The sequence below is a fragment of the Cololabis saira genome, chromosome 1, assembly GCF_033807715.1.
Source record: "Cololabis saira isolate AMF1-May2022 chromosome 1, fColSai1.1, whole genome shotgun sequence".
In the NCBI taxonomy this organism is placed as follows: Eukaryota; Metazoa; Chordata; class Actinopteri; order Beloniformes; family Belonidae; genus Cololabis; species Cololabis saira.
In genome coordinates this window covers 35,009,820-35,037,298 of record NC_084587.1, presented here as the reverse complement: position 1 = coordinate 35,037,298, position 27,479 = coordinate 35,009,820, and the positions used below count along the sequence as shown (strand labels likewise).

At 39.4% G+C, this 27,479-nt stretch overlaps 1 protein-coding gene across 2 annotated transcripts in view; it reads right to left on the bottom strand.

The window, feature by feature from the left end:
* add3a (adducin 3 (gamma) a) overlaps positions 1–26,578 on the bottom strand; it is a 127,665-nt gene extending 101,087 nt beyond the window's left edge. Inside the window, exons 1-2 of one of the 2 annotated variants that reach the window (XM_061721486.1) lie at positions 26,476–26,530; positions 4,388–4,425 (exon numbers count right to left, since the gene is read on the bottom strand). The gene's annotated coding sequence lies outside the window, so the exon portion shown is untranslated. Of the gene's footprint in view, positions 1–4,387; positions 4,426–26,475 lie in introns of both variants that reach the window. The other variant, XM_061721494.1, reaches the window with a different exon arrangement.
* Between the last annotated feature and the right edge of the window lie 901 nt (positions 26,579–27,479).

Genomic DNA, 27,479 nt, shown 5'->3' with positions numbered 1-27,479 from the left:
TTTTTTTAAACAATGCACACACGGAGACTTGGATGAGAGTGCACTGTTTTTCAACCATAACATATACACAGTCTGTACTTTGAAAGAAAGTGCCTGATAAATAACAACACTGCTTAAAAGCCATGACACACACCCACAAGCCCACACAGCAGAACATATGCAGCCACTTTAACAAGAGCAGAGCACTTTCTGCAATCCAAATAAAAGGGCTAAGAGTAACATAAAAGTTGTAAAACCCAAATCAAATAGAGTACATGCTCAATTTGACAAAGACACAAACACATGAAAAGCAACAGCCTCTTCCTGCTGTCAGGATGCATGAGTCAGTGAGAAATACAGTGTTTTTTTAATAAGGGAAACTAACACTCTTTAATTAAAACACTTTGTGACTACAAATCAGTGTGTCAGCCCTTGGAAAGATCAAAATTCTCTATATATTCTTTTTTTCATACTTTTATCTATTTAAATAAGCACGAATTCACTGGATCAAAATCAGGAGAATATTTACCACCAGAATATTTCTGCAGGAAGCTCAGCACCTGTGACAGAGGGGAGCAGAACTGGACATCATTGTAACTTTATCCTGCCAGATGTGCTCCAAAAGCCTCCACCGGAAGGGACCTGCATTCATGACTACATTACATTTCCAGCATCTATAACAATTGCAATTCTGCCTGCATTCATTTAGCGACGTGTTTCCACGTGGCTGCAGTGCCCACCAACAGCTGGCCATTTCTGCAGACATTCGTACAAATCGAAACCTCTTCAGTCCGGCAGGTTCTCTGAATTCAAGCCAGCCCGGCACATGTGCGACCTTGGCTTTGAGTGCAAACGTGAGTGAGAGGCAAAAGACATTTTTGAATTGGGATGCGACACCAGATATGGAGAAAAGATGTTTAATTACATACATCTTTACGTGTTCTGTTGTTCATTCAACTCAAGAATCTGAAATAGTATAACTCAGTACTGCAGCTCATAATGATGGAATCTGTGAGGGAGGAATGTTTGGATAGTGATGTAAATCATTTAATAAAGCAATCTGTTGGCTCCATCTGTACGGCTGATCAGAGGGGAAATGAAACCCCAGCTGGTGCACATGTCTGACGCTGTGACTGCAGCAGTTCACACCTCCAGTGTGCTGCGTTGGAACTGATGCATGCATGTTTCCCAGGTTTCAACTAGTCAGATTGGCAAAATATTACTGAAAAGCACAAGGAATGTCATTCAAACATCATACTGAGATGTTTAGTTTGCCAATAGATGAAAGGAAAATGTGAATGTCTGATAGGAGCTTCACAGATTTGGAGGATGACCTTCATGAAAATCTTTTGTCTGCTTCTAATGACTTCTGAAGAATTAGAAAATGAAACACATTTTTTCTTTGTAAACACCGAGAGAGGATGACAGCTTGGAATGCTGCAGGATTTTAAAAAGTCACTACATGAGGACACTTTAAATGAGTGTACAGGGACCAGCCAATGTTTCTTTATTAGCCCACAGAGGCTAAAATGGCTTCTGTTAAGGCGCTTTTCCCCTAGTACCTACTCGGCTCGACTCTTCTCAACTTGGCTCGACTCAATTTGGCCTAGTTTCAATCCAGTGGAAGTAGGCGGGGTTGGAGCGAAGCTGCTGCGACATACATGAGTGTGTCTCACAAACGAAGAAAAAGACAACAACACTAAACGTGGAGAACATGGAGGAGATGCTATATGTGCTTCTTGGTCTGTGTTCGATAACAAGTTAAAAAATGAGAGTGAGAGAAGACTTCAAGCAGTGAAGCTTTTAGCTCGTCTCTGGTAGCCGTGAGCGGTTATGGACTGAGAAAGCTCCTGGTAGATCTTGTCGTTCCTTAACGCCTCATCTAGATCCCTTTGAATTCTCTCCTCAGCCACCAGGTTTATGAACGTCTGCACGTCAGAGTTGGACCACGGAGCAGACTTTTGCGCTGCCATCGGTGGTTGAATAAAATGAACAAGAAACTGCCAGAATCGCTCTTCAAACAATGTCCATTTCCTGACTCAGACGTCAGACTGGCCAAACCCCCTGACCAATCGGTGGCATGTAGTGTGATGACGTCAGATACGGCCTGACTCAGCCCGCTTAGAACCTCGGCAGAGTAATTAGAGAAAAGTATCACTCGGCACGGGAAGACCCCTAGTGGAAAAGCGCCATTAGTGATAAACAAGGAAGAAGGTGAAGAAAAGTGGGACGGTAAAACCAGACAGACACAAAAATTTAAAAAAAAAAAAGAGATCTTGTAAAGAAAGACAATTACGGCAGGAATATTTCAAAGTCTTTCCTATAAACAGTTTACATGTGACAGGGTTGTACATCTCATTACTCTTGCTCTGTATATTTAGGTTTTTCAGAGACAGTTGGGCATGCTTGGTTTACAGTGTTTTTCCTTCCCCTAATTGCTGTTGCCTGGTTGGGTCGCTACATTTTGAGTCATTTTGAGTCACACTGGACCCGTTGCCAGTACAGGCTGGCTGGAGAGAAATATAGTAAAGGCCTGAAATTGCGATAAGAAATGTTGGTTTGGTCTGGTCTCAGTAAAAAAAGCTCAGTAAACTGAGGGTTTTATTTCAAACCCAGCAGCAAACAGCAATTAAATAAAATTAGCAGCAAGCCGCTGAATGAAGTGGAGCCTAACGTCTAAAGAGACTATAAACAAGGAACGGCAAATACAGAAAAGCTTTTACAAACCATCATTTATGTGCTTTAAATTAATAAATATTATCTAACATTTTATTTAATATGTATGTTGACTGCTTTCTGCACTGATGTGTAGCAACCAAGTAATGCTATTCCAAAGAGTATAGCTAAACTTAATTTTCATATGACAAACCGTAAGTTTTGTTATTTAAACAAAATGACAGTCGGTCAAGATGTTTAGTTCATCAGTGTATATTACTCCTAAATAACTTATCAGTGTAGGATCAACTGAATCGCAGAAAGCACTACAAAACTCATTAAGGGATTACATCAACAGCTGCTAATCCACTTTCTATTGTGGTGTAATTTTTAAATGGAACATTAGGAGCTTAGCCAGATGGCTCTGCTGAGGTATGCACTTCAAATGGGAAAAAAAGAAAAAACAAAAAGAGCCTAAATCACAGAGATGCGTGTCCCGGGTGGGAATCAGGTGGTGGGGTTCAGAGTAAGAACCGTGGCCGTTTTCAAAACGAGATCAGATTTTGCTTTTAAAATTCAGAGGTCAGGACCTGAGCTCAGTGCAGGGCCCTCCCGGGGTTGGTAGAGGATGGCAATGCCCAGGACTGTTAGGTAGGAGCACTGGGTGATAAAAATGGGAAAAAATCAGGGATAAAAATATATATAAAAAAAAAAAAAAAAAATTCAGAGGTCAGCAGAAATTTAAAATGCATGTTTTGTGGTAAGTTATTTTTTACCGAGAAAAATTTCCAAAACAAACAGGCACAAAGAAATTAAGAAAAAAGCACCTGCTATACCACTAGTATGCACTGATTTTGTCAAAATGTGGTAGGAAATACCGGATTTTGTGGAAAACTGCACAATGCGATTCTCTGCATTCTATGGACCAGCCTGCAGACTGTGTACCATACTGGAAGGGGTCACAGTGGTCATGTGACTTCTGACACACGTAGCAACATGCAAGAATATGTTCCATTTTATTTCCCTACTTTCACACTAAAACATATCTGTTGGTACAACGCGACTCTTAAAAAAATGTAACTTTTGTTGTCTTTTTGTTTTTTTATGGTCAAAATGTTTCCTTTTTAAAACGTGACAACTCAACAACAGTTCTCCAAGAGATATTTAACATGTTATGTAAAAAAACGAAGTGAACAGCAAAGCCTCGACCTGGAGGATCTGCTAACTTAACTTCTGAGAGACGGCCTCTGACAAGGAAATGACCACTGTGCACCAAAGTCAGGACACAATTCATCCGCTGCAAAACTCAAAACAAGCACGAATTCTTCAGAGCCATTGTGCTCAAAAGTACTGGGCAGAGAAAGGCTTGGCACAGTCTTCTTTAAAAAAATAAAATAAATACTTTGTGAACACAAAATGTCTGGCCAAAAGCAGTTTGTAAGTTAACCACTCACCAAAGCTGTCATTAATCGTGTGCTTTCCAAAAAGTGGCCACTACCGCTCTCCGTGTAGCCTCCACGTCCTTGACAAAAACCGTAGAGGAGGGCGGAGGCATTTGGACGACGAACAAAAACTTTCCACTTCATTCAACACTACACTTCATAGGCTTCGCCACGTTTTATTTCCCATCAACTATGCTTGTTATGGTGTAAAATAATACTAAAAACAGATTAGTGCTGTTCTTACAATCCGCAGGTGCATTATAGGCTTGAGCTGGAGCTGAAATGGTTCGGGCTGATGTTGAAATCCTTACCTCTCGAGGGACTGCTTCGCTTAATGACGTCTGGGCAGCTAGGACAAAAACAGACACAAACAGATTTTTATTTTGCATGTCCGGGTCTTCATGGGACTGTGAGACAGCGCTAGACTGTAAATCTGACTAGTATTATGTGTCGAAGATGAAATCCAGCACAATTCTCGCTTAAATACTACATACTTAGTTTGTTTTTTTAAAGTATCGCAAGCAGGGAGACCATAAGCTGATAAACATCATGAGCATGTAAATATACAAGACTTTAGCCACGGGCTCATTTTCATCTTTTGTCCCTTGGGTGTGTTGATGGTTAATACAGCCTAATGTAGGTCTTAAATGCGAAGATTCATAAAACACAAATAGGAAGTTACTGAAAATGTAAAAGAAAGACAGTTTTAAAAATAAAGTCTGCTATCTTAAAGCATTTTCATCAGCCATTCAACTTCTGCATGCATAAGAGTTCAGTGTTTCAGCATGCACACAAAGACCACATTACTCATAAAAAATTTAGGGCATTTGCATTATCCATTAAATTTCAGCATGTAAAACCATTCACACATAGTTCAAAATACTGCAATACATATAAAGCTATTTGAGGTAAAACTGGCAATCTTACACTGGGTGCCTTTTTTTCTTGACAAAAATATACACCAGCATTCCTATACTGTGATGGAGGACCAACCACGTCAACTTCCTGCCGTGAGAACTGTTAAGAGCTATGACTTAAATTCATCTTATGGCACTCTCCCTATTCTCTCAATAGTTCACGCCCATTCTGTGTGTTGTTTATTCATTACTACAGACTGTATGTGAAAACAGTTTTCAGACTTTCAAGTTCACTGTCACAGAGGCCAGTAGTTTTTATGAAAGTGAGTAGACTCTGCCCGTGTACTAGGGCTGCACCGGTTCGCCGACAAAATTGATGATGTTGGTTATGAAAATTTATGGATGTGGAATTTTTAGTGTTGACGCGTCATGTAAAACCACATAAATGTCACGGACGAACTGGTGTTTCCCACACAGAGGTGAATGTTCAGTGTCATAGTAATGCACTGGTAAAAGTGCTGGGGTAGCGGTCGTTACGGTTACTGCATATATAAAAACAAAGGAGCAGATAAGAGGGAAACAGGGAGTAAGCAAGCAACAACGCTGATGTCTTCCAGCTTTCAGCTGCCCTGCCCGTAGGACGCCAGTGATGCCACCAAAGATTTGCGTTGCCTGGCTAAACCAGCCTTTCTGCCTTTATCTTCCACTCTTGCGCTCGTGGTGAATTGCTATTGTTAACTGTGATAAAAAGCTGTCATTTCTTGGCAGTACTTCAGCAATGTAGGTGGGGGGGGGGGCGCCACAGAAGTAACTGTTGACTAATCGACTACAGGAAGTCAAATAAAGAACAGATGAGTTGACGACCAAAATAGTTGTTAGCTCCAGCTCTGCTGTGTTTATTGTCAGTGGCCACCTCAAATAGCAGGAAGCTTTATGCCAATCGATAACCATCTATGTCATCTGCACAAACACCAACTGTGTCAACACCAGGGAGCACAGCCACACCAGAGCTGACGAATGGCATGTGAGAGGTGTTGTTGCTGAGCCAAAATTCCATTATAATGATAACTGGTGAGTTGGAATCTTACTCACCATGCTGTACTAGTCCAACATAACAAATATCAAATATTAAATTGTGTTGTAAAACCAAGGTTTGCCTAATATAGTTTTAGGAAAACCTGTTGAATAAATAATTCCCAATAATATTGGAAATATCATCCGGATACTGGTAATGGATGAAGTTATGCTCAAAAGTTTAAAGGTGAGGTGAACCGCGGCCAAAAACAAAAACAAAAAAAAAGAGAAAGATAGAAAGAAAGAAGAAAGAATAGAAGAAGTGGAGGGTGGAAACTTTTCCTGTCCAAATATTTAAATATTCACGATTATATTCACAATGGTCCACTTATATTAAAAGAGCTTGGAGTATAAAAGCTGGATTGTCAGTTTCACATTTTTACAGAAGGAGGTTTTGTAGTTTAAATTATGTAATTGTGGGCACAAAGTGTTGGCTGCCTTTGGGGTTCGTATGCCTGAGCAATAGGCCGCGAAACACATAAAATGTAAGAAGTCCCAGATGGTAGAGCAGGTTGGATGAATAAAAAAAAAAGAATGGAAACCACATGTTAAATCTGTTAGGACTGGTTTTTGTGTTAGCGGAGGTGGAGAAATTACATTTTCCTTCAGTTCTCAGGTGTAGAGGGACAATGAGAAGTGTGCGAAGCGCATGACTTTGACGGAAAGACGGTTCTGTCTTTGCATAAATCTATCTTGCATACAAAGCTTAAAGAAGCCATCCTGGGCCGCTCGGTGGCGCAGTGGGTTAAGCAGCGGGCCATATACTGAGGCTACAGTCCTCCTCCTGCAGCGGTCGCGGGTTCGAATCCAGCCCGCGCACCTTTGCTGCGTGTCTTCCCCGTTCTCTCTCTCTACCCCTTTCCAGTCTGCATCTCCAATAAAGGGCCACTAGAGCCCAAAAAAACCTTTAAAAAAAAAAAAAGAAGCCATCCAATCACAGAATCGAGTCAGTGAAATGGATTTCAGTGTCCATTAATGACTCGGCCTCAGCCTGTTTATCTATGCAACCACATGTTCGGAGCTTGTTTCTTGTGATGACATCTTCAACGTCTCAGATTTTCATTGTTGCCATCTTCTGCTATATCTTGATCAGACAAGTGAACCAACTTGCTTAACTAGTGCCACATCAAGAGAACATCTTTCCAATCATCAACTCTAATTAAGTGTTTTTTTTCTTAGATAAGGCCCAGCTGGACATACTTGATGCCAGAGATTTACTTGAGTCTTGTTAATTTCTTCTACGTCTTTACCGTATCTACTACGGTAGTTTAAGGTCATTCTGCATGCAGAAATTAGGATTTGACATTGAAATAAACAGAATAAACTCTGAGCTCTAGTTCTAGTCATTACCAAATTCAGGACCCGCACTTGACATTCAAACAATTTTTTCTGTAGGGGAGATATTGAGAGACGAGAAAAACAAACTGTTCCCGTTGACTTAAGTGTTCTGCTCGACATGACAATCCAGCAACAAAGCATGCCCCCCCTTTAGCTTCACAACATAAAGGTCCTACACATTTAGGAACTGTTGTTTCTTTAACTCGTGACTACCTTGCCTTTATTAGCAGATATTAAGACACATCGAATGGACATTTCCAGGCCTCCCTTATACTACTAGAGGCCTTCGACAGGAAGACAGATGAGTTGGACACAACAATCCCAACTCCTGTGATTAATGAGGATGCCGTGGTACCTACAATGGCGAGACTGTTCAGATCCATCCCTCTCTGATGGTCTGGTGGTTTTGGACTCATTTTCTTCAGAGGAATAAATGAGAGGACACGTGATCCTTTCATTAAAGCATATTTGTTTACGCTGTGACTTTGAAGTTCCAAGGCCATAAATGAGTGCGCTGAGAAGACGGCCACAGTTGAGGACAACACAACAACGAACAGGAAGGTAACTGCAGACTATGTACCATACTGGAATGGGTCACAGTGGTCATGTGACTGTCACACAAAGGTCAGTTTCTACGCTGAAAGAAAACAATTCTGTTGAACCTGAAGGAGAAACAGGCGTGTGCTAAAAGTTTGTTTCCTGCCAGACTTTCATCAGCTGAAGATGACTCATGCTGAAATATGAAAAGAAATTGGCCCTCAAAACAAGCTAGCTGTTACGACAGAGTGGTGGTAACACCCCCCCCCAACTCTGCTTGTCAAAACCCATTTTGATTACACATAGAGTATGCAACGCATGCTTGGTGACAAAGTTTACAGAACTCTATCAGTCAGTAGTGTGAATGCTTACGACATTATCATTCTAGCTATTATTGCTGTTGTTTTTTGTTTGTTGTGTGGACGCCTCTTCATTCTCAGAACAGATGGCGAGTAAGACAGCCTCTGAGACTGCGTTCAGTCAGCAGGAAACAGCAGCATATGAGGCTTATTAAAATTATATCCTGATGTACAAAACCACCCATTTATCTAAATAATCACACAGAGGAGGGTTTTATGTCAGGATGAGCTTACAAGGCTTCACACAAACAATGGAAAGTCACCTTCCATATTTGACCATATTCTGCTACTGATGTAATTATAATGAGTTACAGCAAGGCTAAACTGAAGTAAACAGATTATAGGATATTATTTGTTGATTAAATTTGTTAGTTTAGATTGGAATCTTGATTATTATTTTTAAAAATAATACAAATAATAATAATAATAATAATAATAATAATAATTTTTTCTGCTGTTTTCATATAGCAAATATTAAAAACTTAACAGAAATACTTTCCTATAATTTTCTTTACTTTTTCTGCTATAATGAAAATCATCGGGAAAAATCAGAAGAAACAGAAAAATCTTTCCAGCTGCCATTGCCTTTAAGACAGACAGCCCAAAATCTTCCCTCTTAATGTTGGCACGCAGGATAAGAAACTGAAACCAACCCTCAAAATATATCTTCTCCTGTAATCCTTATTAAAAAAAAAGCATGACAGCATTGGACTTGTCCACTGGAGATCAGATATATCGGAAAGCATTTTATTGCAAGATTTGAACCCCCCATTTCTGACCGTTTCACTGAACATGATCGTGAAGCAGCAGGGACAGACCTCCGCTAACTGGAATGTTTGCCATGAAAAAGTTCTATTAGGATAACAAGATCACCCGCAGAGAGATGTGCATGAATACACAAACACAGACCCCTGACCCGCTGGAACATTTCTCAGACCACCAATATAATAATGCAACTTAGACTGAGGAGAAAATAAAGTGTTTACGGGGCATCTCCGCCAGAGTCTCCACAGAAATGCATGTAGAAATGTTAGGAGAAAGACAACCAAAACGTCACTAATCTCAGCCTCGCTGCAACTACTGGAAGTTGTATAATTTATTTTATTTTCTAATTATAAGAGTACAAACTTGACAACTTCATCACTGAATCTTAAAAAAGATAAACATTCAACAGTAAAAGCATTGTATGTGGTTGTTCTTGTTAAGTGACAGTGTTCTGTTGCTCTTCCTCTCCAGTTGATTTTGAGTCAGTTCTGGCAATTAGCCATGTTTTACAAAGCCTTTCTGAACTCATCAACCAGGCAGCTGTATTAACAGGAAGAGAGCGTTGGGGGGTTCAAGCAGAGCACAGGGCACAAAAAGCCTGGAAACAGCCCGTATCAGGCACTCGGTTTTGTGATTGTTTTCATTATTAATCTGACAACACCATTCTAGTTTCATCACTAGTCATCATCTGTTAGCTTGAGACGGCTCAATCGCACAGCAGGTGACATGAGGAAACTTTCTGTCACTCAAATAATTGCTGAAAGACTAAATATCACTGTCATATCTATGTACTAACTTTAATGTCGCAAGAGCAAGTGGACTCAACTTCGGGAACGGAAATGAGATAAACAGAAAAAAAGAAAGAAAAGGCAAAAAAAAAACAAGCGTAATAATGATGGCCTGCTCAATAGTATCTCGTGAATACAACATTATCTCGTTCATTTTCTACGTACAAGAGGTAGAAAACATCTCAAAGCTAAATATGTATATGTAACAAAGACATTAAAAGACATTAAAAGAGGAAAAGATGAAAAAACTATCTGAAGAAGATTTTTTTGACTTTGTATGTACATTATATCTTATACAGGTAGAAGGTTGTCTCAGTCTTTCAGCTGTTAAAATTTGTTTTACAGGGATGAAAAAATATTGCATTTTCTTTATTATGTCTATTTTAAAAAGCATCAACCGAATTAAATTTATATATAGTGCATACCAATTTAGGTAGAGTTGTTGATGGCAATATTAAAAGCAAATGTTTCTGATAATGACTCATCACAACTCACCTAACCAGTAAAGCCATCTAAGGAGTTTTTACCATCTAAGGAATAACAAATCAAGTTTGAGCTGGTAGATTCTTACTGAAGCCAGTAAGAATGTTCTTAAAGTTGCCTTTGCTGTGGCTTTTTTAAATATTCTTAAAAACATGGAAATACTCTCCGGTTGTGATATAATTAAAATCTTTGCACTTTCAGTGATGAATTCTTCAAGACTGGCTACTTCTGTTGTCAATTATCCAAAATCAAGGGATTGGTTGCATAAACATACTTTGAAACCTAACAAGACATTTGCTTATGACGTCAACCTTGCAAATACCCAAGTACACTACTTTGGCAGCATCATCAGTCACAGCCAAAGTAGTGTTGTGATCCAAAATGTGAATCTAGCCAAGTGTGGTTGAAATCCCAGGATGACTTTTCGCTCCACCCATTTTATGAAGGACACAACAGAGACGTGTGCAGACATGAGGCATCAAACTACCCACGATGCACTCCGCATCAACAAGCAGCAATAATGGCACAGGGGGTCCGCTCTTAATTCTGAGTTACAATTTACAATTAAAATACAATTTAAGTTAATACAATCATAGAAACTGCTTGAAAATGTCTATTTTCAGAGACGTGTGGGCTTTGACATCATCTAGCATGCTGCTGTTCCAGTGATTAATGACTGAACTGCATCCATCCGACCTCCAAAACTCAACTCTCCTTAGTCGAACTTGCCAAGTATGAACTATCATCAAGTCTTTGTTGTATCTGGTATTGAGAAACAACCCAGACATCACAAGTAAAATTACAATATTATATTTTGTAATTTATCAGTTAGTTTGGTTCGTGTTAACTAAAGTTGTCTTCATTCTAGCCAAAACACCACATAACTATGATCAAAGTTGTCATTGCTCAGTGTCAGAACTGGCAGAGTACCATGTTTCCATGACAACCGGCCTGAAGGGAAAAACTGAAAGCAACACTAAAACTGCATTTTGTGAACTTGTGACTGCAGCTGGAGGTCACTTGTCAGTGATTGTAAGTGTTATTTTCTTTTACCATGTTTATTCATGTTCTCCTCTCAACCCACGAGGCACCGTCCACTTGTCTACGGAAGCCTTCTTAGCTCAAACATTTGGAGTAAACCCCAACATTGGGTTGAATCAAGGTTGTGGAGCTCTCAGATCACAAATGGACCACAGCAGAGTTCGCTCATAACTCTAATAAGACCACGTCTGAGTTTGGTTGTTCTGGTGTCCACTGAAGCGTGATTGCTGTGTTTACGCTAACCTAAGTAAACTTAACTAATTCCCAGAGTTCCTTTGGGCCGAGCTAAATAGTACCACTGTGAAAACAGCATTTCGAGTTTAAACTGGTATTAAAGGATCTCAATATCCACTAAAACACAGGCAGGCAAATCCACCCCCAGACATCATGTGTAGCCCCTGGTGGTGTTCATTTTAACCTAGTTATTATATTCATGTTGTTTCAATTACTGTCATGTTATCTCGCTAATTCGCAGTGCTAATGTCTAAATAGCATATTTTCAGATTCAAAACGGTTTAAATCCTATAAAACAGCTTCTTGTACTGAAATCATTCCAACTTCAAAGCCACGGGTTACATTCGAAATTTGACTGTTTAGTTGTATCATGTTAAAGCACAGCTAAGTTAGCCACACGCTAACTGATTGTCCAATTGTCCTGTGAGGTTTATATGAAGTTGTGATTTAATTTTTCCACAGATTTTGAAATAATTTAATTGCTACATTCAGCACATTACATCTGAAAGTCTGAAAAAGCTTAGTCTCTCATAGCTGCAATATAAACGTCTTCATATAAAACTTATTTTCTCTAAATTGTTCAAGTAAATAGCAAATCCTCCTTATTTTTTCATTCCTAGATTAAAAAAAAAAAAATTCAAATCTTCCTTACTTATTCACATGCTCACCTTCTTTTTCTTATTTTCTTTCAGTTTATTTATGTAATGTGGAAACAGGAAATGTGACTTTTTAGCTGGTGACAAGGGCAGAATATGAGTGGACTTTTGGAATCATTACAGTTCTACTCTGTTGTGGAAAACCTTCAACACACACTCATATACTATACCACAAGCGTACTTGTCATCTTTTCCCCTCATTGTCACAAACCGAAGGCCATGAAGCAGACTTTTCCGGAACATAAAGTCAGATTTAGGCTAAAACCAATGACATCACTTTACTGAGCTGAAAGAAAAGAAAACGTTGATCCCAACATATACCATATTGTGACACGGGCCAATGTAGGGTACAGAAGCATGGCATGTGGAATATCATATGGCCTTATGTGTGTTTGTGCATTTGTCTAACCTCCAACCCATAACATTATCAGTGACCGTCCAGAAAAAAGGCAGAACAAAAGATGAGTCGTATCCAGTGGTTTCCTGTGCTGAGGTAAAGGAAGTACTGCCTTATTTCCATCCTGTGACAACAGTCAAAGACATAGGACTCAACAATGAACACAACTGACAAACTATCTCTCCTTGACTCCAGCCAGACACATCCTCAATGGAAAATCGAGTGCGTTTGTCTCTGTGTGTGTGTGTGTGTGTGTGTGTGTGTGTGTGTGTGTGTGTGTGTGTGTGTGTGTGTGTGTGTGTGTGTGTGTGTGTGTGTGTGTGTGTGTGTGTGTGTGTGTGTGTGTGTGTGTGTGTCCAACAGTCAGATGGAGAACTGCTGTGGCAGAAAGTGGATTTATTATTATGTGAATCCACTTGCTTTCCTGCTTTGTAGAATCCCAGAGTTAAAATTAATGAAATATTGAATGCTGAAAAATTTGTCGTTTAGATACTGGTCAATCAAAAGTATTTAAATTGTATTATAATTAGAAAACTCCCACTGCAAAGTTGCAGGCAAAGCAGCCAAGTGCAACTCATATTGTTTCTCACTCTACTTAAATGGCTTTAGGGTGGAATTCGTCCTTTAAAGAACTGCTTTGTTGCAATCTGAATACGCTGGATGTAATGCAACATTGCTCCTTAAGTAACTGAAACCTGTAACACACAGGGAGCACTGGGTGTGACAGCGTGCAATCTACTACAACCTGCTGATTTGTGCTCAGGCTCAGCAGCTCGTCTATAAAGACAGAGGAACAATATCTTGGCCAGTCCTGATCACCCTCTGTCAGAAGAGTTTGTCCTTCTCCCTTCTGGGCGGCGCTATAGGCTTCCCAAGGCCAATAGCAATAAGTGTACATTTTATTTTATTCCAACCGCTGTTAAAATGATGAATTCACATAAATTGTAATATTTTTAATACATTTTTATCATTCTGCCTGCACTGCTGGAAGCACTTCTGCTTTTACTCATTTATTATGGTTACTATGTCATGTTTTAATGTTTTAATTGTTCTTATTGGTATGTCTGTCTTTGTATGATGACTGTTTCCCATACTGCTAAATGATTTTCCCCTCGAGGGACAATAAAAATGACTCTGACTCTGACAAAAGATAGAGAAATGGGGTGCTGTACCTGTTCGCTAGATAATGCACACATGCTTTATACCAGCTGGAAGATTTCAATCTATTAGGATCAGTGGATGATTTTTTTTTAAAAAGTTAGATAGTGATTTAAATGAAGAAATTAAGAGTTCAAAGATGGTGCTTACTGTCCCAAAGCAAACTGTAAGAAGAATAACATTTACTCGGTACAAGATGTGCAGGAATTCAAACAAACCCGAGGGAAACCTACTTGGTCACGCAACTAAATGTTTGCAGTCCAAACATACAAAGATGTAAGCGTGTGTACTTTGCACACAAACAAACAAAGACAGACTCCAGACTTTAACATGACATCTGCAAAGCCCAGGAGGCTCTTGAATGCAGAGTGCATCACTAATGATCTGAACCAGCCCCCCAGTAGAGAAGCACAGTAATAACAACAGTGTAGAGACACACTGTTTATGTACATACAGTAGAGTGGTTTGTCTTGTAGAAACATTGACCTCAATATGAAAGTCAGGTCAGAGCACAAGTTGACATGAGGTTGCAGATTTATATCATTTTAAGGCATTCATGGCAGTCCTGAACTGCAGGGATCCCCTACAAATATTTCCATGGTCTTTTATGATGCTGTTTTTGATGCACGAGTATTCTGGGAACTTTCGACTAGATTAGGAGCTACATCTGTACACAATCCTCTTTATCTCATCAAGTCATGCCAGGATACATAACCTGGCCAGGACTTACAAAGATCAGACTTTTCTAATGCTCGGTCAGTAATTTCAGAGGAGTAATCAGACCTCAGGGTTTGGATGCAGTCCTGCAAATTTCAGGCATGCAGCATTTCTCTCTTGATAGGGGTTTACTGCAACTTTGCCCAGACCTGATAACTTCTACACTGCATCTTTAATATGGCATTCAGATTCAATGTAATATCATGCAAAAGAAAAAAAAAAAAAGATGAGACACACACACACACACACACACACACACACACACACACACACACGCACACACACACGCACACACACACACACACACACACACACACACACACACACACACACACACACACACACACACACACACACACACACACACACACACACACACACACACCTTTTGAGTCGGTAAAGATGAAAAATTCAGTATATTTCAAAACATCCGACTCAGCAGTGCTGACTCGGCATCTCATTCAGGTAGTGTTGGGGATGGGGGTGGGGGTGAGAATCCTTGTGTAGTAAACTTGCTTACACGGATAGTGACAAGACAACAGAGGAACACGGCGCAGTACCTGCCAGCGCTGATGCCAGAGTTCAGCGGCTTGCTGAGCTCAGTCCTGCTGACTGGGATTTGTCACCGGATGTGCTATTTAACAATAGCACGGTGTAGATGCATGTGTGGGTGTGTTCGCACAAGAAGGAACTATGAAATGGGTGTGCCTGCCACATGATGTGGTAAATATAGGTATTTGTTCACAAAAGCAGTAAAGGGTGTTTCCTGGACACACTGAAGCCAACAAAAGTTCATATACAACAACAACACACACATTTTCATTTCCTCTTTTGAACATAATTAATTACCTTTTCCAGCTCGACCTCAAGACTTCCAAACTACTAAACAACTATTAATTTTTATAAGGCGGCCTAGGGGCGGGGCTTTCAAGCTGCGCTGCAGATGCAGGACTGGAGGAAAAAAAGTGTACACACATATACACTTTATTAGGTACACAGGTCTGTCCACCTGCTCGTAATGCAAATTTCTAATCAGCCAATCACATGGCAGAAGCTCAAATGTATTTAGGCATGTAGACATGGTCAAGACCATCTGCTGCAGTTCAAACTAGCATCAGAATGGGGAAGAAAGGGGATTTAAGTGACTTTGAACGTGGCATGGTTGTTGGTGCTAGACGGGCTGGTCTGAGTATTTCGGAAACTGCTGATCTACACAACCATCTCTAGGGTTTACAGAAAATGGTCCGAAAAAGAGAAAATATCCAGTGGTCGGACGTTCTGTGGGCGCAAATGCCTTGTTGATGTCAGAGGTCAGAGGTCAGACTGGTTCGAGCTGATAAAAAGGCAACAGTAACTCAAATAACCACTCATTACAACCGAGGTATGCAGAAGAGCATCTCTGAATGCACAACGCGTTGAACCTTGAGGCGGATGGGCTACAGCAGCACAAGACCAATTCACACAGGCTCACCAAAATTGGACAACAGAAGAAGGAAAAACGTTGTCTGGTATGATGAGTCTCAATTTCTGCTGCAACATTCGGGTGGTAGGGTCCGAATTTGGCGTCAAAACGGCAGCATGGATACATCCTGCCTTGTATCAACAGTTCAGGCTGGTGGTGGTGGTGTAATGGTGTGGGGGATATTTTCTTGGCACATTTTGGACCCATTAGTACTAATTGAGCATCGCGTCAACGCATCAGCCTACTTGAGTATTGTTGCAGATCATATCTATATGCCAAACCATGCAATACTAAGTTTTTAGTCCTATTTCAGTTCTTTATTTGTTCTCACCTAGAGGTCCACACCAGAGTTTACCAGAGTTTTTCAAATCGAAACCACCATTTTTAAAGCATTCTAGTCCAGTTTTTTTCATGTGCACCCAAGTGTGATCAGTGTTCACATTGGACGAATTAACCACATGAGGCAGGAATGGTGTTGTTTTTGGCAGCCTGTTTCAATTTTAGTTTTAGTCTAGTCTTTGGGTCAAGCTATCATTTTAGTTTTTATTCGTTTTAGTCACGTTCATAATCCTTTTAGTTGTGTCTAGTTTCAGTCGACTAAAAGTCTGAGCATTTTAGTCTTATTTTAGTCAGAATGGTCCTCGACCGTTTTAGTCTAGTTTTAGTCGATGAAAACTGATGACATTTTAGTTTAGTTTTAGTCAAAGATTGTATTTAGCCAAACCCATTTTACAATTCAAACAAGGTTATCTTATTATTATATTATTGTTACCTTATAGACTCAAGAATACATTCATTCCAGATACAGAAGACGCTCTAATTTGAGTTTACAACATATTTATTTTTTCCCATGTTTTTGTGGCCGCATTTCTCCCCGTCTTTTTCTTTTCCACGTCTATGTAGCGAAAGTATATCCAAAGATCGTCTCTTCTTTTTCTAGAGAAGATACCCAGGTGGCCGGCCATCGGTCCCTTTCTCTATTCAACTTGACGTTAACCTAGATCTGCGTTAATGGCATTAGCCTCGAACCACTGCAGCTGCATCTACTGCAGGGCTCCAGAGTGCGACCAAATGCTCGCATTTTGCGACCAAAATTTGAGTATGTGCGACTAAATTTCATGTCCACTCGCACACGTGCGACCAGTAAATTTGCCAGGAAAAAAAAAAATAAATAAATAATTTTTTTTTTTTTTTTTTTTTTTTACACGTTAAACGTGGAAGGGGTGCGTCAATGAACCAGCATATTTGCAGGCCAATGAGTTTGAAAGGGAATGAGTCGGGGGATCTATTTATTTATTTCGTTTAATTTCACCAGCTCAAAGCAGGTATTACGCCCGGACCACATTTAATGCGACACAACACGCTGCCGCCGCGGCGCGCACATAAAGAGATGGCGGGTATGTTTGGTTTTAGTAACATCATGCTCAGGCAATGAGTCTGCAATGGCCCAGACGGGAGACACATGTAGCTCAGTGCTTAAGTTTTATTTTTAATCCACTCTATATTCTTCTGGTTGTTCTCCGATATTTTCCCCTAAAGCCTGAATTATGGTTCCGCCTTAAATCGACGCAGAGCCTACGCCGTACCCTACGCCGTAGGCTCTGCGTTGTTGTAACGCGGAACCATAAATCAGCCTTCACCCGGTACATCAGAATCAGAAATCAGAATCAGAAAGGGGGTTTATTGCCAAGTTTGTTGACACACACAAGGAATTTGTTGTGGTGATTGGTGCAATACAGTAAAAGTAAAAAATAAAAATAAAAAGCAAACAAGTATATGGAGATAAAATAAGAGATAGAATAAAGTAAAATGTATAAACAGAAATGTACAATATGAGGATTAAAAAGTGCCGGATATGAAACATACATAGGTTTCTCTAAACATCTGTCCCCGCTACAGTTTTAACTAAAAGAAAATGTGCTCCAATACAGCAGGTCTCATAATTTTATTTTGAACACTGCCAAAACTCTAACTTAAAACGTAACTAGAACTTAAAATGTGCTTGACACAAATGAAAGTTACATTTTAACACGTGGGAAAACACCTAACCTTTTAAGTGATGTGTGTTATCAGGTGTAATGGCATTTTTAGGTTAGAAATAAGAACATTTCTTGGTAAGATCCTTAGTTATTTGAGTGAAGGCAGTGAATTTGGTCAACTGGTGTAAGTTCAGGGTTTTAGTAAAGACACAAGTAGGGAAATGTTATTGGCCAGTACCCCCAATATTTGTACATTTGTTAAGTACTGTGTTTAACAGTTACATTCATGGCTGAAAGGTTACTAAGCACTTTGTTACCAAGCACTTTTTTATCATGTGAATGTATGTTTTTTTTATATATAATGACAGTTTACTTTATGTTGCGGCATCTTTAAAAGTGCACAATAAAATGTAACACTGCATTTGAAACAGCACATTGTGGTAATTCATTAATCTATTATGAAATATGTATTACTAATACACTGAAATGTAGTAGAAATGTAAAAATTTGGTTAGCGTGTCGATAAACGATGTGCGCTCCTAAAATTTCTGATTTTGCCCCTAAAAATTTTCAGTTAGGGGCTACTGTGCTCCTAGTGAAAAAAGTTAGTCTGGAGCCCTGTACTGGATCTAATTCCCCGCGGGCTACGGCTGGGATTTTGGAAGTGACGTCCCCCAGCAGTAGTTACTAAACGAGAGGAAAGACACATTTTAGCATAGTTTTTATTTTGTAATATACATTTTAGTCTTGTTTTTATTGCATTATATATTTAATTATCGTTAACGTCACATGATTATTTTCGTTGCGTCTCGTCTCGTTTTCCTCAGGTGATAAAGGTTTGTTGACAATGATATTTAGTCACAATTTTCGTTGACGAAAGCAACTTTAGGCAGGAAAGGAAACAACGTTTTTTAATGGACTAAAGCTTTCAGGTGTGAAAGCAATCTCAAATTATGTTTTGCATTTTATTACCAAAGCTCCAGAGCCCAAAATCTGATATTCAGGCCAATGGTTAACAGCACTCATATACATACATATATACATAGATGTGTGTGTGTGTGATTTATGACCAAACATAAGTTCTTCTCTGAATTTCACAGTGCAACATGTCTGAATGTCACAGCAGGACTTACGACCTCAGCTGTTTGCTTTAATGAAACTGTATTTGAAAGAGTTATGTTGCTCAATATAACTTTCATTGCAGGGTTATAAAAGAGCAGAGAAACAAGATGGGTCAATTGTAAAGTTTCTTTGCATCCCCACAGAACCTTGCATTGGTGGTGCAAAAGTCTCTGGGTGGTGCATGGGCTTGTCCTCGTTGGCTTAACTGGGTACATGTGTGAAGGTGCGGCCCCAAAACAAACCTGGTGTTGACTGCAGGAGATCGCCACTCTTGCTTGCTGCCTTGTCTTCGTAGTGCATTGCTGTGATTTCACTTCAATCCCCTTTTCATAACAGCCCAGTGAGCATTGTCGCACGAGAGAAAAGAGTTGTGCAATTCAAGCTTTCTACGTCATTCAAAAATAGCTGCCATGCATCCTTTCCAGATCCCCATGCAACAAGGGGATCAACACCCATAATAAAGGCATCCATGCAAGCTACGCACATGCCCAAAAACCCATACACACATGGCTTCAGCTATAAATGAACCTCAGATGGCAGGAGAGAATTCACATTTACTAGCGAGCCGCATGTTTCTCACTTTACTTGTAGGCCTTTTTCCACAACCAGAAAATATGGAAAATGACATTCAGTTAATTGAATGGATCTGGTGACCTGGAAGATTTCTCATCTAATCTCCATATTAATGAAGATCCCTGGGGCACAAAAATGAGGAAGTCCCCCTCCGCCTCCCTTCGATAGATGCACACTCACCCTTGTGACTAACAAACAGCCCAAGCAAAACAACATACCAAGTTCGAGCCATTCGCTGCTCAACTGGAATCATTTTCTACTATTACAACTGATTAAATACTCAGGTCTACATAGATCTGAGCTGACAAAAAAATGGCCTGTCCCGGTTATTAAATCCTAATATATGATGTTTTTAAAAGAAAAAATTTTTCATTTTCAACCCAAATTAGCTCAAATTAATAAAGTGAATGACTTAATAACTGTAATTTGAGATGGAATGCAATCAATTATGAACACTTTAAACATTTGACTCAAAGAGACACTTTGAGGAGGTGAATGCCGGGAGATCAAAAGAGCTGCTATCTGCCTAAAATGCTCATTTAGTCAATAAAACAAACTGGCATCCCTTCTTCTCCTTGGTCAGAAGCTGACCCCGTTGCTATGGTTATCCTCCACTAATATCCTTGCAAAAGTATTTTATCTGTCTGTAAAGACCCACTGCTGGCAATCTAGACAGAGAAAGGACTCTGTACATACATGCAGATATTGTCAACGCAATGCAAAATGGTTGAATCTGTATTAACTCATGCACACATGAATATACATACATACGCACTTCCCTGAACAAGAGAGAAGTCAGCTATACTCTACGCTGGGTCCGACGCTTTCACTTATTCATCCTTCCAATGACAAGATTACTCCAACTCCACCCAAGTGGGACCTTTGGCTCTGACGACAAAACAGTTGAATCTAAACAGTCATGCCCCACTCAAGAATCGCTCAACTTCTTAGATCAAAAAGAACTGTAATATAAAAGGAAATAATCTCAAGCCAATTATAAAAAGCAGTAAATATTACGCTTTGATACGCTTTGCTCGTCTTCCTTCTGTGACTTGTATGCATGTATGTATAATATATACATACATACATACATACATACACATATATATATATACATACACATATGTATATATATATATATATATATATATATATATATACATACACATATGTATATATATATATATATATATATATATATATATATATACATATACACACACACACACACACACACACACACACACACACACACACACACACACACACACACACACACACACGACTAGTTTTAAACTAAAAGTCTCATTGGATTTAAGGGACAGGTATACACAAGCTATTAACAATTGATCTGATCAAACTCAGCAGGCTTTAACTGCTGAACCAAAGCCAAGGCGACTCGTCAAAACATGCCAAGTGAATGAGAGATGGCGTCAAAAGCCAAAGAAAGACGAGAAAAATCTAAGATAATAAAATGAAGCCCATTTGTGAGCAAACACACAAGGAAAAACAATACAGTTCAAGGCTCCATGGGTTTGCAGTGTGTCGGGAGAGCAGAGCCACATGTTTTTGATAAGTCCTCCAGCAGAGCAGAGTGAGGTAATGATGAAGTCATCTGTTTCCTCTGGACAGGTTCAAGTTCACTGGGCTGTGTGCATTTTAAATACCATCAGGCTCACCAAGACACGCGTAGTTCTTTATTGAACTCTACATGGTGAAAAATATTATGAAAGAGAAAAAAGCTGTCTGTTTCAACAAACTTTGTGGTAAGTTATCAGGAAATAGGAAGACTCTTTTGAATATATGTGTGGTGATTGTTGACCTAGCTACAGGGAACTATATCATCAGCGAGAAACCCCTTTGTATTGTCAAATTCTTCCTGAATCCTGTATGAGATCAAAGAGCCGCCAACTGTTGTTTTTTAATGTCCGCATTTTAAAAGATTGCTGGAGAAAAAAAATTGATGCAAATTGCGGGTAAAATCAATGTGCAGAACAGATCAGTGTAGCTGTAATAGCTGAAGCTGTGTGCTGACTGTTAAACTCTCTTCTTTTGGTGCAAAAACAACTACTGTACTACTACTACTACACAAGTTTTGTGTGTGTTCAACTGAAGAAAATTATGGCACTTCCACTCATTGATTAGTTCCATGCATCTAATCAAGGCTTGTATGGGCTCATTGTGTCCTGTTGACATTGTAATGTAAAGATGTATGTCATTTGCATAGTTATTACTGGTGGGAATCTTTTACCATCTCATGATTCAATTCGATTCCAATTCTTGGGGCTACGATTCGATTCAAAATGGATTTTTTATTCAAAATGATTTTCTATTCAAAACAGTTTGATTCATAATGACTTCTGCTTTGATCTATCGGTATGCAAATGATCCCCATGATCTACTCCACTCTGCTTTGCAAGAGAGAATGATAAAAGGAGACATTTAAGTGTCATTTTCACATTTATTAAACTTTAAACATTTGTCCATGCTAAGATAGAATTGTTGCAACCGTTACATATTTTTTTTTTTAAACGATTTTTGGACATCTTATATTGATTCTGAATCGTAGTAAATGAGAATTGCAATTCTTATGTGAAATGATTTTTTGACACACCTCTAGTAGTGGAAGCATGTAGATGTTAAATAGGAGGGGTCCTAGGATAGAACCTTGGGGAACCCCACATGTCATTTTTGTTGATTGTGATGTAAAGTTACCTATTGACTAGGGGTGTAACAGTACGCATTCGTACCGAACCAGTTCGGTACAGGGCTGTTGGTACGATGCAGATGTGTACCAATCCCAATACAGTACAACATTTAACAGTAGCTAGTTTACAGCACGGACATCTTAAGTGGCGGACTGGAAGTTTGTAGTCAGCACCGGACTCCCACGTGAGTTTTTTTTTTTCGCTAGCAGACGTGGTTCATTCAAACAAGAATGCAGAGTTTAAAGACCATCCCTTATCTTTACAGTCTCCTGTTTGGGAACACTTCAGTGTCCCGGTGAAAAACAAAAACGGACAAAGACAAGTACCGTATTTTCACGACCATAAGGCGCATATAAACGCGGGGAGGTCGGCCTGACCGGCGGCGGGCTCCGTAGTTTACTGTTGTGCCTTGACAAGGGCAATCTCAATGCTGTGATGAGCACGAAAACTGTGCTCATCACAGCACTGAGTTGGACATTTGACAGCTGTTGGACTGGAGATAACAATATGAAGTCCAGCATTAGGCTGCAAAAAACACACATCTATAAGGAAGAGCCCAAAAATGTTAAAGAAATAAATGCATTTTTTAAAAAGCTCTTAGGTGGGCCCACATCAACAAGGAAAGTACTGGCTCAACAATGTTGAAAGGCATCGAAGACAACTAAACAGGATGATCACAGAATCATTTGCTTGGTGAAGAAAACCTTTCCAGAGAACACTGGAGAAGGTAGGCATGCCATAGACGAGAGAGATGTAAATGTAGCGTTAACAACAAGGTGCAAACAACTGTTTACAGCGTGAGATTCTTCTGACAGATGACACCAATATAAACTTGTATCAGAATAATGGGAAGAGAAAAGAAAGGAAAAGGAAATGAACAGCTCATGATCCAAACAATACCACATCATGTATGAAACAGGGTGGAGCCAGTGTTATGACATGGGAATGTACGACTGCTGATGGAACAGGCTCGCTGGTGTTTAGCTCACATTAGCTACCAAGGGAACACGGGGAGAACATGTAAACTCCACACAGAAAGGCCTTTTCACCAACCCCACCCAGGGTGTGGGCGCCGAAGTCATGGGGGAACTAACACACACTTCAGCGCCCACAGCGTCCCCGGTGGGAATTGAACCCAGGACCTTCTGGCTGTGAGACGGCTGCACTACCAGCTGCGCCACCTTAATAAAACTTCTGTATCTCAAATGATATTCCATTCATCCATTTTCTATACTCGATTTTTTGCACGGTCACTGGAGCCTGCTGCTGGAGCCTATCCCAGCTCATTACAGGCGAGAGGCTGGGGTACACCTGGACAGCTCGCCAGTTTATCGCAGGGCCACATATACAGACAGACAACCATGCATACTGTTATGGGGGAAAAATTTTACTTTCCATGCCTTATAACTTTTCATGTCATCCATTTTCTTCGGTTTATTTTGTTATTGATCAATATTTTCATATTTCATGTCAAATACGATATTCATGTCTGAATAATTATTCCTCATCTTTCAAATGCATTTAATGTACCTGACATCTTTATTTTGTATCATACATGTAGTCAATTTTTTCTCTAGTTGCGCTTGGTGGACCATGGCAGGGCTGAGGGTTGTAGTTTCTTCTCCTCCGGTCTCACCGGATGTCGTTTTATCCCTTTTCCAGCTGCACCGGATTGGATGAGGAGACGAGCCTCTAGAACCAGCCAACCATGAGAGGGGCAAAGTCTAAACCGCACCCTCTCCACCTATAGTATAAATGTTTATGTTAGCCATGCAGTTGGGGTCTTTTTTTCTTTCATTTGATGATCAGTCAGTGTTGGACCATCAAGTATTCTGTACAATAAACGCTGGTGAATTTTGACACCTAAATTCACACCTATGGGCAATTTAGAATGATCAATTAACCTACTATGCACTATCCACTTATGTTTTTTGATTATGGGAGGAAGCCGGTGTACCCGGAGGGAACCAACGCAAGCACAGGGAGAACATGCAAACTCCACACAGAAAGACGCCCGCCGAGCTAGGGAGTCAAACCAGGAACCTTCTCGCTGTGAAGCAACAGTGCTAACCACTAAGCCACCGTGTTGCCCTCCAATTATTGTGTCTGCATTAAGTAGTTCACGTCCTTGAAAAAATATCAACTAGGGCTCCTTATGTCTGGAAACATCAGAAAACTGAGAAAAACATTTCAAATGTCAAGCCCCTATGGTGAACACTTTTACATAGATCTGAAGAACAAAATGAAGAAAATGAAATGTAAAATAAAGAAGGAGACCAAAAATAAGTGTGTCAGAGTGCAGGACTTCTGGAGACAATTATCATATTTGCCCTTTCCACGTTCTGATGGCCAAACTTCAGTGTGGAAATTAATGTCCTCTGAGAGTCTTAATAGACAGAGAAATATCAAATAGTCTTAGGAATATAGGAGGTGCTTGAGGTGGGGGCGATATGGGATGAGGGAGGAGGGTGTCCACCACATTTCTGATTATGACAAAACTGAAAGAGAGAAACTACACACTAGATGTATTTTTTGGTGAACCACTGTAGTTCTTCTCACTGCTTTTAGCTTCTATGTTAGATTGTCCTTAGTGGGATTAATACAAAACTTTATTCCTAGGAACAATGATATAGCTGTTTTGGCTTGTGTACAGACTTCCATCCAATCTCTGAATCCCTTTAGCCTCCATACCATGGTGGAAGCAGGGGGGGGGGGTTAAAGAGTTTCTCAGTCCTCAGCCTACCTACAGCGCCCATAGGTGCTCATTTTCAAGCAGCTTGAAGCAGGTGCTGGCGCCTCTGAACCTTCTAAGAACCACATTTGCTTTTCCATGGTTCAGAGCCACACTAAGCCAATTTATTACATCACTGGAAACATCTGTTCCAACACCAGTTATACAGGTTTTGAATACTCCTCCAGTGTGTGCTAAATTTGTGCAGAGGCCAAAGGTGCAGGAAGAAGGTTTATCTTTTCCTCAGGACAGTTTTTGCCTTCCTTTCCAGCTATATGTGTTATAATGCCCATATTATGCATTTAAAATGCTGCCGCAAACGACGTCACAGTTAACTCCTTCAGCTGGCTGTCATCCACCTCTTTATTTTATACATCATTTTAACTAGTTTAAACATTACAGAAACACATGCTGTTTAATCTAGATTTACAGTAAGCAAGAATCACGTTAATAAATCAGACATAGCTCATCTGTAGGGTGGTGATCTGCACACTGCCAAATGTTATTCCTATACAAAGGGTCTAAACATGAACGAAAGGGGATTGGAACCCAATTTTAAGGTTAAAGATGTAATTGCATCAGTATGAGGTTCCCTGAATCTAATCAAATGTACCATAAACCTGTCAATGGCCCAATTCTACAGTTTAAACTCAGTTGATCACAGATTTCGGCAGCTCCTATACAGTGACAAAGTGTGATTTATGTGTGGAAAAGAATTCAAAATTGGGATTAAATCAACATTAAGTAGGCCAAGTTAATCGAGTCTGCGAGCCATAGAGATCCTAAACGGGTGCCCAGGTCAGCTCTAGATGGGAACCACTGTTTTTTACTAGTTTGAAAAAATATATATAATAATAATAATAATAATAATAATAAAAATAATAATATATATAATATATATATATATATATATATATATATATATATATATATATATATATATATATATATATATATATATATATATATAAAATTATTTTTTTTATATATAATTATTTTTAATATATATTCACATATATACTTATATAATATATATATATATATATATATATATATATATATATATATATATATATATATATAATTTATTTATATAATTTACTAGAGATGTGTGAGATGCTTGAGGAGCAATAGAACTAGGAGATGATAGATAGATAGATAGATAGATAGACCTGTGGATAACAGTCCCAGGTAACTTAATGGACTACATTTTAGAAAAAGGCATCAGCATGTGCAGTTGGTCATGGTTTATGAATCCTGTTAAAATAGGTAAAGGATTGATTACCATGTGTTTATGGTGAAAGTGACATTTTAAACAACCTCCATCCAGCATGTACAGTATACGACGGCGTCCATAAAGCATAACACACTCACAATGTAATTGCGCACGGCACATGCTATAAAATAAAAACAAAAATACCTGCCGTGAGAAGGACTCAGGTCGCAAGCATCCAGCTGACCTGCAGACACACACCACTAGTCCCTGGACCTTCACTGACTGCTCCACTGTTTGAAATTCAATGGTTCCGTTTAAACCCGGCGTGTCCGACAACTTTCACTGATATTCACTCGCTGCGATGGGATAAAGCGGCTCCCAGCGGGCTGTGAGGAGAGGACACATGTTGTGGAGATCTGATGTTGTGGCTGAAGCGGAAGTAACGCTCACTATATGGCAGGAAGTGGAGTCTAATTCACCAACACTCCATGCGCATTTTTTCGCAAATCCCTCGCCAAACTAGAGGGCACATGATGGAGGCGCACTGTTGATGTTTATAGTTTTTGTCCTTATTCAGCGAGAGCGGTAGTATATATAGCGGTAGGATATTTATCTATTTTTTAATTAGGCGTTTACATATAACGAATGATGTCACACGAATGACACGTTATACTTTGAACACTTTAAAGCACAGAAACTGGCATCGTGTACTCAACTCACATGTATAAAATGGCATTACAAATAAAAGTATACAAACCTCGTCGAGATGACTGCTATAAACAGGTGCAGATCATTATTATTTGATATTTAGGCTGTGTCTCAAAAGATTTTGTCACTCAAGCTTTCAGGTGCAGACTAAATCTGCTATGAATCAACCAAAAACGTAATTAAATGGTAGTATGACTGGTTTTTACCATTGACTGTGGGTCTGACTCCATCTAGCGGCTAGAAAGTGTCATGCCTAGTAAATTGTGTGAGCTATAAAGTCATTACTAAATACAGAAATAGCTCCATCTTTACTGTTAATTACTCTCCTGTGCACTCTATTATCAATGTGTTTTCATTCTGATAAACATAAGAATAAACTGTACATTTGAGTAAGTGCACAATAATGTGTAATAGTCTTACGCAATCCGAGTCTTGTTGTTTATCATAGTTTAATGACCCGTCATGGAGTGATAATAATAAAAGTAGACAATTTCTTTATA